This window comes from Myotis brandtii, unplaced genomic scaffold (genome assembly GCF_000412655.1).
Source record: "Myotis brandtii unplaced genomic scaffold, ASM41265v1 scaffold179, whole genome shotgun sequence".
In the NCBI taxonomy this organism is placed as follows: Eukaryota; Metazoa; Chordata; class Mammalia; order Chiroptera; family Vespertilionidae; genus Myotis; species Myotis brandtii.
In genome coordinates this window covers 1,492,696-1,506,962 of record NW_005356635.1, presented here as the reverse complement: position 1 = coordinate 1,506,962, position 14,267 = coordinate 1,492,696, and positions in this window count along the sequence as shown.

The following is a 14,267-nucleotide window of genomic DNA, read 5'->3' as shown; positions in this document are numbered from 1 at the left end:
GACCTTTTTTCAGGCTCTTTTCATTGTGAGTGCTGCTGTAGCCCCTGGATTTCAGCATGGAGTTTGCTTTATATGAAGGATGTATGTCTAATGCATGTTTCCCCACAAGGCCCCAAATCTGATTAGTGCTACTTGTTTGGGAATGGGTGCTTAACAGGTCCAAAGCTGTACCTTTACTCACCACTTTGTGTTTCTGTTAGGTTTTCTGTTTCACTACATATTTATGTATTTTAGAACACAATGTTTTAGGTCTTATTGTGGGAAACTGTTTATTGCCTTCACTATCTGATAAGCATAGACAGAAACCCCCCGAAGGCTAGGTGCCTTTGAAGCCCTAACAAAGGTCGGAGCTAGGCTCCACCTCTGTTTGTCCAGACAGTGGTAGCTGAAACTACTCCCCCATTTATTATGTAAATCCTTGTTGATGGGCTAGTCTGCCTGTTAATGGGGGGTCGCCTGCCTAAGGGCTATGCTATGAATGCATTCCAGATCAATAAAAGCTTGGTGAGGCCTAAGCACGGGTGGAAGTCCTTCCCCTTGAGTTGGACTTGCCAGCCTGGTCCCCCAATATTTCAAATTATCTCTTGTCTTTTCATTTTCATTTGTGTGCAGCTCTGCTTCCAGGCCCTGAACCCTGACCCACGCGGGACGTGGGAAGGAAACACCCAACATTTATTTAGAGTTTTTGATTTTCCTAATAATTTTCCATGTGTTTGGAGCTGGGGTTACTTAAAATTTCAAATTGTAGAGCTCATTGTTTGAATGTTGTAAAGATAGACCTATCAAAAGCAATTCAGTTTGTACTTTGCTTGTATCTCAAAATAATTTTTTTCAAAATAAGACCATCTTAGTTCAACACTATAACTTTTTACACATTGTTTCAAGCAAGATAACTTTTTCATAATCCAAGTGACTTTTATATTGATGATAGCATTATCAGTATAACCAGTTACCATATGTAGAAAATCTCAATATACTTAGTGCATACCTCTCTCCTTTAAGACTGGTTCTAGATGATGCCATAACTAGAGCAATTCTGTCTCAAAAAGAAAACAAACAAACAAACAAAAAAATCCACAAGTCAATTCAGTTAATAAGTTTGTTTCCCAAATAGAAAGATTTATGATAGAGTTCGCAATAGTTTTAAATGCAACTCATACATTTTAAAATTCATTATTCCATAAAAGATAAAAAATAAATAAGCAGTATTATTTCTTAATATGAAAATTTTATAATTTAATGTTAATGCCTTAATTGTACTTATGACCTACTTTGTTGTTCCAAAGCATACACTGTGCTCATTCAATCCTGACTGTTCCTCTGTAGGGTGACAATTGCTACTTTACACTTGAGGAAGCTGAAGTACAACAGATTGTGTTTCTTATACAAGGGCACAAAACTAACGAGAGGCATATGTAAAACCAACACCTGACACCCAACACAGCTTATGGATATCCAAATCCAGACACTTTACTTAGTGTCTTCAACTTGATGTCTTCATCATGCTTCTTGAGAAATTGCCTCATTTTGTTCATGGCTCTCCAACACTTAGAGTCTTGTTTGAATTTCTGGCTCTGAAATAAGAGCCAAGAATGCCTTTCTTTACTGTCTTGTTTTCTGTTGAAAACCAGCATACCATAAACTCTTCATCTCTATGCCAACGATAGTTTAGATAGGGTACTACATAAAGGTGCGTAGATAGGTTAGATGACTTTTTTCTTTTTTAAATTTATCTTTATTGTTGAAAGTGTTATAGATGTCCCCCAAGTTTCCCCTAACATGACAGTTCAAGAAAAATTATCATTTTTCTATTTCTTGACATAAATCTTTTTATTAAAGGGGGGCTCTATGGACAGCTTATGTGAGCCAGTCCCAGAGCAACATGCTAATGAAGAAAGTGCCTCTGGTAGAATAGGTTCTCTCATCTCATAGTTTGGGGAGAGTGGAAAAGCACACAACAGTTCTTTTCATGGTAAGCAAAGCCTTGAGTTGGATTGCTTGTCTATTATAAATTTAGAATCACTTGCTTAATGAGAGCCATTAATACAGCAAAAATCCATTGTTCCCAGAAAGTTCTTTATTTACTTTTATTTCCTAATTTTCTCCTCATTATTGTTACTTTTATGGTTTTGGCTTATAAACTATCTATTATAGAATATATATTAGGTGATTACATAAGATAACTCAATCCTCAAAGCCACTTTATGACAAAGAAATTATTATAATACTAGGGGTCCAGTGCACAAATTCATGCAACTTGAAAAGAGCTGTGGGCCGCAAAGCTGCAGTGAGCACAGGGGTAGGTCTTGGCCCATCCTCCACGCGCCTGCCCAGCCCCTCCCACCATAGCCCCTGGTCCCCTGTCTGCCGGTAGCCCTGCTCCTGCTGCTGCTGCTCCCATGCACTATGGCACCAGCCCCACTCGCACCTGCTGACAGCAGCAGGTGCAAGTGGGGCCAGCGCTGTCAGTGGGTGCAATAGGGGCAGGCAGCCGCCACTCACACCCCTTGCTGGCACTGAGTGATTGGGACCAGAACCGGTGCCATCTGCAGGTGCAAGCAGGGCCGGCACCGGCAGTGGGTTCGAGTGGCAGCTCTGGCACTGGCAGCAAGTGCAAGCGGGGCCATCGCCAGTAGCGGGTACGAGAGGTGGCTTCTGGCCCCTATTGCCCCTCAGGAGCAGGGGGAGGTGGAGAAGCCCTGAGGGGCGGTCAGGGCTGGCAGCTGCTGCTCGCACCCGCTGATGGCACCAAGTGATCAGGGCCGGTGCTGGGTGCTGGCAGCGGGTGTGAGCAGCAGCTCCAGCACCAGCAGCAGGTGTGAGTGCTGGGTAGGACTGTGGCAAGCAGGAGCAAAGAATTTTCAGTAACCACCAGAGGCTCACCCCAATGACAGTGACCAGCACCCCGCCTTGGTCTGGCGCCCCCACTCACTTGCTCTACCATCCTGCCGCCATGTTCCACACTCTGCCACCTGCTGCCATGCCCACCATGTTTCGCACGCGCCCCCTGGTGGTCAGTGCATGTCACAGCGACCAGTTGTTCAGTTGTTCTGCTGTTTAGTCTATTTGCATATTAGCCTTTTATTATATAGGATTTTCTCAATGAGGAAATTTCAGGAAAGGAAAGTTTGCTAAAGGCTATAAACTATTAAGTGTTAAAGTTGGCAATTAAATATATATGTATCTGCATCAGTAGTTTATCAGTAGTTTACTGGTAAACCAGGTCTGTGGTGTGGGCACAACCTTGGATTTGTAGCATTTGCCAATTGCTGTGGTGTACTCATAAGTAATCCTATCATGGTCAATTTCAAGCTACCAATGATTGAAGAACAGGCTTACAATACCTGAATATTTAATTATTCATTATCAATGGCAGCAGAGTAAGTGGAAGCTCACAGACATGCTCCCAGGACCAAACTGGAATTACAACTAAAATATAAAAGAATAACCCTGAAAAATTAACTCAGGACTAGCTGGAGAGAAGTCTGACAGCCAAGGATAGAAAGCAGAGACCACATAGAGATTAGTAGAAAAGGCGAAAGCAAGAAAGGGCTAGCTGGGTTCCCACAGATAGCAGCTGAAGTTCCTGAGAGATATCGGTTGCCACTGAGAAGTCTGGGGTCTAATACCAAAACTGGGCCCCCCAGCAATGAGCAACATAACTGAGAAAGGTGCCCACATAACATCTGGCTATGAAAAATAGCAGGGTTGCTGTCTTCCAGGGTTATATGGCTGAAAATGCAGGCACCCTTTTAAAGGGCCAACACACAACATTTTTAGTGCAGCCACTCACCCTGGGCTCCAGCAGAGGGAGGGAAGAGTGGACTTGAGCTGTGTAAACATAAGCCAGGATTGGGGGATCCAGGGTTAGAGCTCTGAAGTGAAACACCCTGGTTTCCTGTGCTGAGTCATTCCCTCATGCTGCGAAGGACATCTTTCTCAGGCAAACCTTAACTATCCTGCTGTTTTTGCCTGGGGGAGAGACAGTTGACCCACCCTATTGGAAAATCCATTATCCCACTCTGTGAAGTTTCTGAGGCCCATAAAGAGACTGAAAATAATAACTAACCTTCAGGCAGAAAACATTGTCCCACCCTGTTGAAAAACCACTCACCTCACCTGTGTATGATTGCCTGATAGCAATTCAAGACAGAATCCTATCATTCTGCAGGCAGAGGTGGATCTCTGAAGGCTTTGCATCTTTGCCGATATAATTAGTCAGAAACAGCAGATTGGGTCCTCACCCCACATGACATGATCCAGGAATGATCAGCAAAACAAAAGCCAGTAGGACCCCAAGCACCTATAGCTGATAACTGCAGGACCAGCCCCATGAGGGGAGGAAGGACAGCTCAGAACAGGGTCAATCAAGGTGGTGAGACTCAAGGTATACACGGCCTCTGGGCTAAGAAGTTACCAACTATTGGAAAGCTGGCATGACACTGGGGTTGAACAATAGTGGCAGCAAGTCATAAGGGAGATCCCTCCCACAAACAGGATATCAACTATCAAGTCCTAATTACAACAGCAGAGTCCAAACAATGCATACAAGGGGCATTCCTAGCGCATCCAGCTCAGGCGAACAAAGAGACTACACCACTGGGCTTCTCAATACACTTTCTACATAAGGCCATCCCACAAAGACTGGGGGTACAGCAGTTCTATCTAATATATAGAAGCAAATACAAAGAGACAGCTAAAATGGGGAGTCAAAGAAACAACCCCAAAATGAGAAAAAAGAAGGAATCTCCAGAAAAAGAACTAAATGAGATGGAGGAAAGAAACCTATCAGATATGGAGTTCAGAATAATGGTTATAAAGATGCTTAAATAACTTAGTGAAAATTACAACATCATGAAAAGGGAAAAGGAGGCCATTAATAAAAACTAGACAGTAATGAAGAATGATATATCTGACATGAAGAAAACACTGGGAGGGATTAAAAGTAGGTGGGTTGTTATTTTTATACACCAATAATGAACTCTCAGAAAGAGAAACTGAAAGAGCAATCCTATTTACCATTGCAACAACGATAAAAAAGGATACCTAGGAATAAATTTAACCAAGGAGGTAAAAGTCCTGTACTTGGAAAACTATAGGACATTTTTAAAAAAGAATAGAGGAAGATACAAAGAAATGGAAGCACATACCATGTTCATGGATCAGAAGAATCAATATCATTAAAATGTCTATACTACCCAAAGCAATCTACAGATTCAACACAATCTCTATTAAAATACCAATGGCATACTTCACAAAACAAATGCTCTAATATTTATATGGAACCACGAAAGACACCGAATAGTTGCAACAATGTTGAGAAAGAATAACGAACCCTGACCGGTTTAGCTCAGTGGATAGAGCGTCAGCCTGTGGACTGATACATGCAAAAAGATGAAACTAGACCACCTATTTACACCATACACAAGAATAAACTTAAAATGGATAAAAGACTTCAATAAATGTAAGGCTTGAAATCATAAAAATCTTAGAAGAAAAATAGGCAGTAAAATATGAGACATTTCATGTAGCAATATGTCTATGGATACATCCCCTAAAGCAAAGGAGACTAAGGAGAAAATAAACAAGTGGGACTACATTGGTATTAAAATGTCTGTACAGAAAAAGAAACCATCATCAAAATAAAAAGGGAATCCACTGTATAGAAGAACATATTAGCCAATTATACATCCCTTAAGGGTTTAATATCCAAATTATATAAAGTACTAATGCAACTCAACAAAAGGAAGACAAAAAACAAACAATTAAAAAATGGGCAAAAGACCTGAATAGACATTTCTCTAAAGAGGACATACAAATGTCCAAGAGTCACATGAAAAAATGCTCAGTCACTAATCATCTGAGAAATACAAATTTAAACCACACTGAGATATCACCTCACACCTGTCAGAATGGCTATCATAAAAAATCAACAAACAACATATGCTGGTGAGGATGTGGAGAAAGGGAATACTAGTTCACTGCTGGTGGGAATGTTAGATTGGTGCAGCTACTATGGAAAACAGTATGGAGTTTCCTCAAAAAATGAAAAATGAAACTTTCATTTGACCCAGCAATCCCATTTCTTGGAATATATCCTAAAAACCCCAAAACACCAATCAGAAAGTATATATGCACCCCTATGTTCATAGTAATGTTATTTACAGTAGCTAAGGTTTGGAAAAAGCCCAAGTGTCCATCAGTAGATGAATGGATATAAAAGCTGTGTGATATTTACACTATAGAATGCTATGCAGCTATAAAAAAGAGGGGTCTCTTACCCTTTGGAACAGCATGGATGGACCTGGAAAATATTATGCTAAGTGAAATAAGGCAAACTGAGAAAAACAAATATCATATGATCTCACTTATTTGTTGAATCTAGTGAACAAAATGAATTCACCAACGAAATAAAACATGCAACAGGGAGGCATGGAACAGACTTGACATACCTTCATGTGGGGTTGGGGGGACAAGAAGAGGTAAACTAGAGAACTTATATACTTAGTAGAGGCCCGGTGCATGAAATTCCTGCATGGATGGGGCCCCTAGGCCTGGCCAGATATCAGGGCCTATTGGGGCCATCTTGCCCAGTCCTGATCAGGGCCTGGGTGCCTTCCAGCTGCTGGATGGGGGCCTGCCAGATGGGGCCTGCTGGATGGGGCCTGCTGGATGGGGCCTGCTAGATGGGGAAGGGACCAGGGGAGGTTGGCTGGCCATGGGAGGTTGGCTGTGGGAATGGACTGACCACCAGGGGGCAGCTCCTGTGTTGAGTGTCTTCCCCTGGTGGTCAGTGCATGTCATAGCACCTGGTCGACTGGTCATTTAGGTCATTCCGGTCATTCGGTCGTAACGGTCGCTTAGGCTTATATATATATAGATATGTATAGCCCATGGACATGGGCAATAAGGTAGTGAAGACCTGGAGAGGTGGGGAGGGGCTGGGAGGAAGGTGGGGGGCAATGGGAGATATTTGTAATACTACCAACAATAAAAAATATATTTAAAAATAATTATTCATTATCGCTAGTGCTGACTCCACCACACCACTGGCTTCTATAAAGTTTGTGCTAAACACTTAGAGAGCTGCTTATTAAATTTATGGACACATACCATCAACGTACAAAACATGAGTATTGCTAGAATGCAAATGCAAATAGTTTTTGTGAATTATCTTTATAATTACCAGAGGCATAGAATTCTCTGTGCTCTGCAAAATTGGTCCTGTCCCTGTTTAACAGTGCTAGCTATTCTCTTAGTCAATTGTGCTGTACTTAAATTAACCCCATACTAATAACTTATTTTGCTTCTATTGTTGTTAGGACGATACAAAGCATCCTATGTCTGCTGCAGATATTGAACTTCCCTATACTTACAAATTTAGATGTCATCTCCCAGCCTTATAATCACACCTCCTTGATAACAACAAAAATTAATATTAACTATTAGTTTATTCAGTGATTCGTTTTTGTAAGGCACTGTACTAGGTGATGCTATATATGAAATCATTTGTAGTGATCCTTGTAAGATCTTTAGAAATGTTGAGAGTGGTTAAATAACTATTCCAGTTAAAGAAAGGTGACCCAGGATTCAAATCCATATATTATTGTTTGTTTTGCTTTGCTCTAGAGAAAGGGTTACAGTAATATACTTCTGAGTTTTATATCTACCACTTTTATTCTTTGGGGACATTAAACACTTGTTATTTACATCTCTTACAGAATGCTTCTGTTTCCCAGAAACTTAGATAAACTAAAAAGCAATGTAATGTTAGAAAACAAGTTCAATTATATGTCTCAATAGCTAAAAATAACCCAAAATATTTTTACTTCAGTGGAAACTCTGTCCTCAACTTCCTACCCTTTTCGATATCCATAAAATGTTGATATTGACAGAAATGCTTAAGAGTAAAATACAGTTATTTTACATGTTAATGTGAGAGAGAGCACACCCACTTACATGGAAACTGTCAATTGACATTGCAAAATGTTTATAGGCATTTTTAGTCTATAATTAAAAAGAAAAATTGAATAAGCTGAAGAGCTTGAAGATATTTCTTTAAATGTGTGAGTTTAATAAATATACATGAAACATAAAGAAGTTCATGGCCAACCAGTCTGCTAGAAGTTTCATCAAACTTCACTCACATTGTGAAAGTAGATGAGAATAATAAATACAGGATTTCAATTGCTACAACTCTCTTTCTCTCCATATAGATTGATACACACACACACACACACACACACACACACACACACACACACTAGAGGCCCGATGCACAAAATTCGTGCAAGGGGCTCGTCCCTCGCAGCCCCAGCTTGCCTCGGCCCTTGCAGCCCTGGCTTCATCCAGAGAGTCATCCAGAATGTCATCAGGCCATCTGGTCTAATTAGCATATTATGCTTTTATTATTATAGATATCTATATTTTTTTTTACTCTACATATCTCATATATATATCGATGTCTCCATACTTATATACCTCAACCATGATCCACTACTTAATTTTTTAATTAAATCAATCCTATCAAATTATCATTGATACTTATTTTATTCCTATGAAAATGATTCTAAAGCTTGGAGAAAATAAAGCCCACCTTTTAATAATGAAATTTAGAGATTTAGAACTTTCCTGACTTTCCCTCTAATACTCTGAAGGATGGATATTTTTTGCCTCCAAGTATTCTCATTTTATTTTTTTCCTAATAGAAGGAAAAAGCATTTTGGACCAGTTTTTACAGTATCAGAAAAAGCTTATACTTTTTGGAATCATATTATAGAAATACTATAAAGACACTCCTAGAGTTAATGAATTTATGTCTTAAACTCCCAGTCCTCCACCCAAAAGTATTTGTGACCTTCCCCTAGAGGAGAGGTGCTCCCAAACCCAAACTCTTTGCAACCAGTATGACAGCACATCTAGTTGTTACACTGGAAATTACAATGCACACTGAAAATAATGTCATTTTCCACATGAATTGAAAGGAAAAATCCAAGTAAGAAAAAGGTCCTAGGCTTTGTGGTTTCCCTTAAATATATTTTATTTATGCTGTTTATTAGGAGTTTTACTATATAAAAATACTATTATAAGCAAGGAGGGATATTACATGGATGAGCATTAAGGGTAGAAAAGGTATTGAAAGAAAAGTTTATTGGAGGATTTAAATAAGGGACATAGAAATACCCAGCTTGCATTTTAATTGCAATTCCAGGAAGGCTTTGTAATGGAGAGCTGGTCCAAAGAGAAATCGATTTAAAATATAAGATTTTATTAAATTTTGTAAGAAGGAATAATAAGTGATCCACTTGTATATAGCAAAGCCAGAGAATTTTGGAAGAGTACTGCCACACACCCCCTCCCCCCGGCACACACACACACACACACACACACAACCACACCAGTGGATAAAAGTTTTATAGAGTGAATAATTACACAAGTAAATAGACATGCTGAAAGAAAACGTACTAATATATTAGCCTAAGGGCTGACTACTTGCTTATTATATTAGTAAAATGTAGGCTGTTACTCTTTGATTCTCTATCTATCTTAGTACCTCTTTATAATGCCTGTAGCTAATAAGAGATCTTGACTTAGAGTGAGAACATGAAATGTTTATACCTCTGCCAATTTGGAGTTAAATGGATCATTCCTGAGCGATCTGTTTTGCTCTCTATATTAATTGAAGCAAGCAAATTATTGTCAATTTCCACTTCATTTTGTATCTTATAACTTAAATTGATAAGAAAGTCCAGCCTTTTCAAATATGAGCTTAAATGTGGGTAGGGACAATGTCCCTACTATTTATATGCTGCACATGTTATTTGTAAAGTTGCTCAAGTATTCATTCAGTATATATTTGTACGCTGGCTGGGTCAGTGAAGGCTCCCTTATCATGCTAAAGAAATGGAGAATGTGTGATGCTGTGTCTAAAAGCATGAGCTTTGGAGTTGAGCTTTAGATATGAATTCTCCTTCTAGCTCTGCCAGCTATTTGACCTGGGAAAGTTGCTCTAATTCTCTAGACCTCAATGCCCTCTCTGCAGAATGGGGAGAACAGAGCTGTGTATAGGTTCAGTCTAGTTCCATTGCAGAGAAGGGCATCTCCTCTTGCTGCCAGAGGCAGGAAGGATTTAGCGCAGAATTCTTGAGGTGGCCTGTATTTGTATGGCTCAGGAGGTAAGAAGAGCTTCTACACTTAAACAAGTTGTTTAAAGACAAAAATAAAAATAATGATTCTATGCCATAGAAACTGTAGGTGGCCCACAAAGCCTAAAATATTTCTCTCTGGCTTTTCACAGAAAATGTTTGCTGACCCTGCTCTAGCACTGTGCCATACTGACAAAGGTAACAAACAAGTTCTTGAAGAGTGACTAGTCAAAATGCAGATGCAATAGAGTAAAATATATGCCATTTTTTAAGAGACTTGGTATAAATAAAAGAGTATAAAACAGATTATTAAATTTTTTACATTGATTATTTGTTTAAATGGGAATAGTTGAGAAATGTTAGATTAAATGGAATTTCATTCTCTCTTTAACATGGCTACTAGATGGTGGCCTTCACATGTCACGTGGATGCTTATGTTCTGCTAAACCTAACTTATGCCTGTCATCCAGGCTTCAGGGAATTGATGCAGAGAGGTTTTTAGCCTTCTGGCCTCTGATCTAGGAAGGCAAACCGGGAAGAAATGAGGAGATCTTAAGTGTTAACTGCTATGTCTAATACCCTTCCCTCCTAGTCTTTTTTCCCCCCTTACTATAGTGGCATCACTATTCTCAAAACAAAACAAAAAATAAAAGAGCTGCGCATTCTCACCTCTAGAACTTCTCAGTGATCAGCGAGGAGGTCTGTCTTTCTGGAGGTGGCTCCCCTTTACCTCTATAGAAAATAATATCAGCCCCACCCCAGGCTTATAGTTTTATGCTAACTTTGCTTATTCCTCACCCAAGGATATGTTTTCATTGATTTTTTTTTCTAGAGGGAAACATTGATTGGTTGCCTTCTGTAGGTCCCCTGAGCTGGTATTGAACCTGTAACCTTTTGGTGTCTGGGACGACTGCTCCAACCAACTAAGCCACCCAGCTGGGGCAATTTTTATGCTAAGATTTAAAGTGAGTTGGCCATAACAACTCTTCTGTAATATTTGAGCCTCATTAAGTACTGATAAATTAAGACTTAATTTTTTAAAAATTAAGATGGAGAGGAATGGAAAAAAAGCACAAGACTATCTAATATTATTACATTAGAAAATGAATCATAAATAAAAGGGTTGCTCTAAAAGACTCTGTAACTTCTGGCAGTCATTTTCAACAGTGACGGACTTCAGGACCATCTGCATATATGGGTTTCCAGATACCACTCTGGACCTGCTACATCAGTAAAGAGGAACTAAGGCATCCCTGTCCAATAGAAATATAATGCAACTCAAAGATGTAATTTTAAATTTTCTAGTACTCTCAAAGAGATTTTTAAAAAGAGATACAGGTGAAATTATTTTTAATAATATATTGTATTTAAGCCAGTTCACCTAAAATATTTTGTCAACATATAATTAATATAAAACATTAATAAGATATTTTACATTTTTGTTTTTTAAACTAGGACTTTGAAATCTGCTGTATATTTCATACATCTCAAATGCTGAAGTTTCCATGATTAAGGTGAAGTCCAGTCCTAGCAAAACAATACAAATTGTGTATTTTTTACCCAGCTTGTTTTTCAAATAAATTAAATGAAAATTTAGTTCCTCATTCCTACCAGCTATATACCAATTGCTCAGTAGCCCCCATGATCTAGTAATGGATTCTGTATTGGGAAGTGTACGATGAGAGGCTTAAAATTTCTGGGAGTTTTGAGGTACCAAAGTAACCAGACAACATTATGCTCCCATTCACTTAGGGGAGTATAGATATTAAAGTACAACAATACTTGATAAACAATTTGATATATACTTAAAAAACAACACCAAACCACAGGGAACAGGTGTGTTAACCAATGAAGAAGTTGAGATTAGTGATTTGTCTGAGGAGACAGATGGAGACAAGACTGGAGACCATGCTTCCCAAATACTAGTCATGTTTTTGGCTGCTTTGCCACAACCATGTGCACATGGTGTGCACGCGCACACACACGTGTGTGTGTGTGTGTGTGTGTGTATGTGTGTGTGTGTTATGCATGTGTGTGTACACAAGAGTTTGGACAGGGGTGAGTGGGTGAGTATGTTTTTGGGAAGTGAGAAGTGAAGAGGAAAGAAAGATAGGAGAATAAAGATTTTGTCTTTATAATAGATATGCTAAATATAATCTGATGATATAGGGGACATAGCAGAAAGCACTTGAGATGGCCAATGCAGTTAATAGATTTGAGTTTTACTCCTGATCTCCAGGCAGCTAAGAACTATTATTCTCCTTGAAAATGTTATTGAACTTCTCTGATTCTAAGTTTTCTGAGCAATAGATAAAAATGTCTATCTCTTGGTTTGCAGTGACGATCAAATGTTATCACACACTTGTTAAGTAGCTGGCTTAAGGCATGTTAATGTTTGTTTTCTTTCCTCAGCAACCTATCGCACCAGGGCAGTGATCCTTTCAATACCATTGATTAAGTGTGTTTAAGTCAAACTCTCACTGGAGCTTGGATGTCATTTTAAAATCACTGCTTAAAATAATTTATCAACGCTCCTCACCTAAAAGCATTGATTTTTACTGGGTTGGGCAAGAAGAAGCAGCTGGATTTATAGTTGATGTGCATTAGGAAACCTAAGATTTCAATCTCCACAAATTGCCTCAAATCATGAACACCCAGGTTGAGTGCCATTTTTGACAATTCAGCACTAGATATCCCACCATGTGTAGACAACAGTAAATAAAAAAATCCATCACAGTACCTCTTGCTTACCTAATTCATATTTCAGGGTGCTTTTTTGGTCCATTTTAACGAAAAAGATTTTTAAAGGCTAGGTTAATTATTTTATATATCACTGATAAACATTCAGTACTGATTAAGAACACCGAAGAAATCAATTAAATTGCTTTTAGCTACTAGATGTTAATGAGAGAATAATACAGCAAATTCAACACAGCTTTATAAACAAAGAATATGATATGTGTCTAACAGTTGGTTTGAGCTCAGCATTAATGTGGCCAACCAAGGTCAGGGGTTTAATCCCTTTATGGACAGATATTTTTGCTTATGTTCCATAGCCACTGGCAGTATCCATGACACCAGCCCACTGTCTTGGTTATGCTCGCCATTGATAATTAAGGAATTTGGGTTGGAGGATGAAGGAGACACCAGCACAAAACCATTACCCACTATAAGACAAGCAACTTGAGGGAAGAACAACTTTGATAACGGTAGTTCATTTCCATGAAAATTTTCCTTCACTATAAGCAGACTTCAGGCCACCAGTGAGATTCTCAGCTTTCAACTTAGGATCATTCATGGGGCAGTGGTAAGAGCATTGAGAAAATGGTTCTTGCCCTTTGCTGTGTTCCTATATAACACTGAATAAGTTATTCCACTGATCTGGATTTCAGTTTCCACCTCTCTAAGGTAGTAGTGTTAGACTAGATAGTGTCTAAGACCTCTTGTTCTTAAATGGTTCCATGAATATATTTTAAATTAATTGGAATGGAGAGTGTTGTCTGACATATAACACTATTATTATCCCTTTGAACCATAGAGGACAGTCTTGTCAGATAGCCTATAATGAACCCTGCTGTATTAGCCAGGATTCTGTAGAGAAACAGAATTAATAAGCTGCGGATAAATATAGAAAGAAATGAGCAGAATTTGCTCATGTGATTATAGAGGCTGGGAAGTCTGAAATTTGCAGGGCATGCAAGCAGGCTGGAGACTCAGGGAAGAGGTGATGTTGTAACTGGAGTCCAAAGTAGCCTAGAGGCAGAATTCCCTCTCCCTGGGGGACTACAATCTTTTTGTTTTAAGACCTTCAACTGATTGGATAAGACCACCCATATTATGGAAGGTAATCTGCTATACTCAAAGTCTCCTAATTTAAATGTTAATTTCATCTAAAAAATACTTTCACAGTGACTTCTAGGCTGGAGTTTGACCAACTATGTGGGTACTGTGGCCTAGCTAAGTTGACACATAAAATTAACTTCACATCAGCCTTCTGGTATTTATTTATTTTTTATTTTTTTAAATATATTTTTATTGATTTCAAAGAGGAAGGGAGAGGGAGAGAGAGATAGAAACATCAATGATGAAAGAGGATCATTGATCAGCTGCCTCCTGCACGCC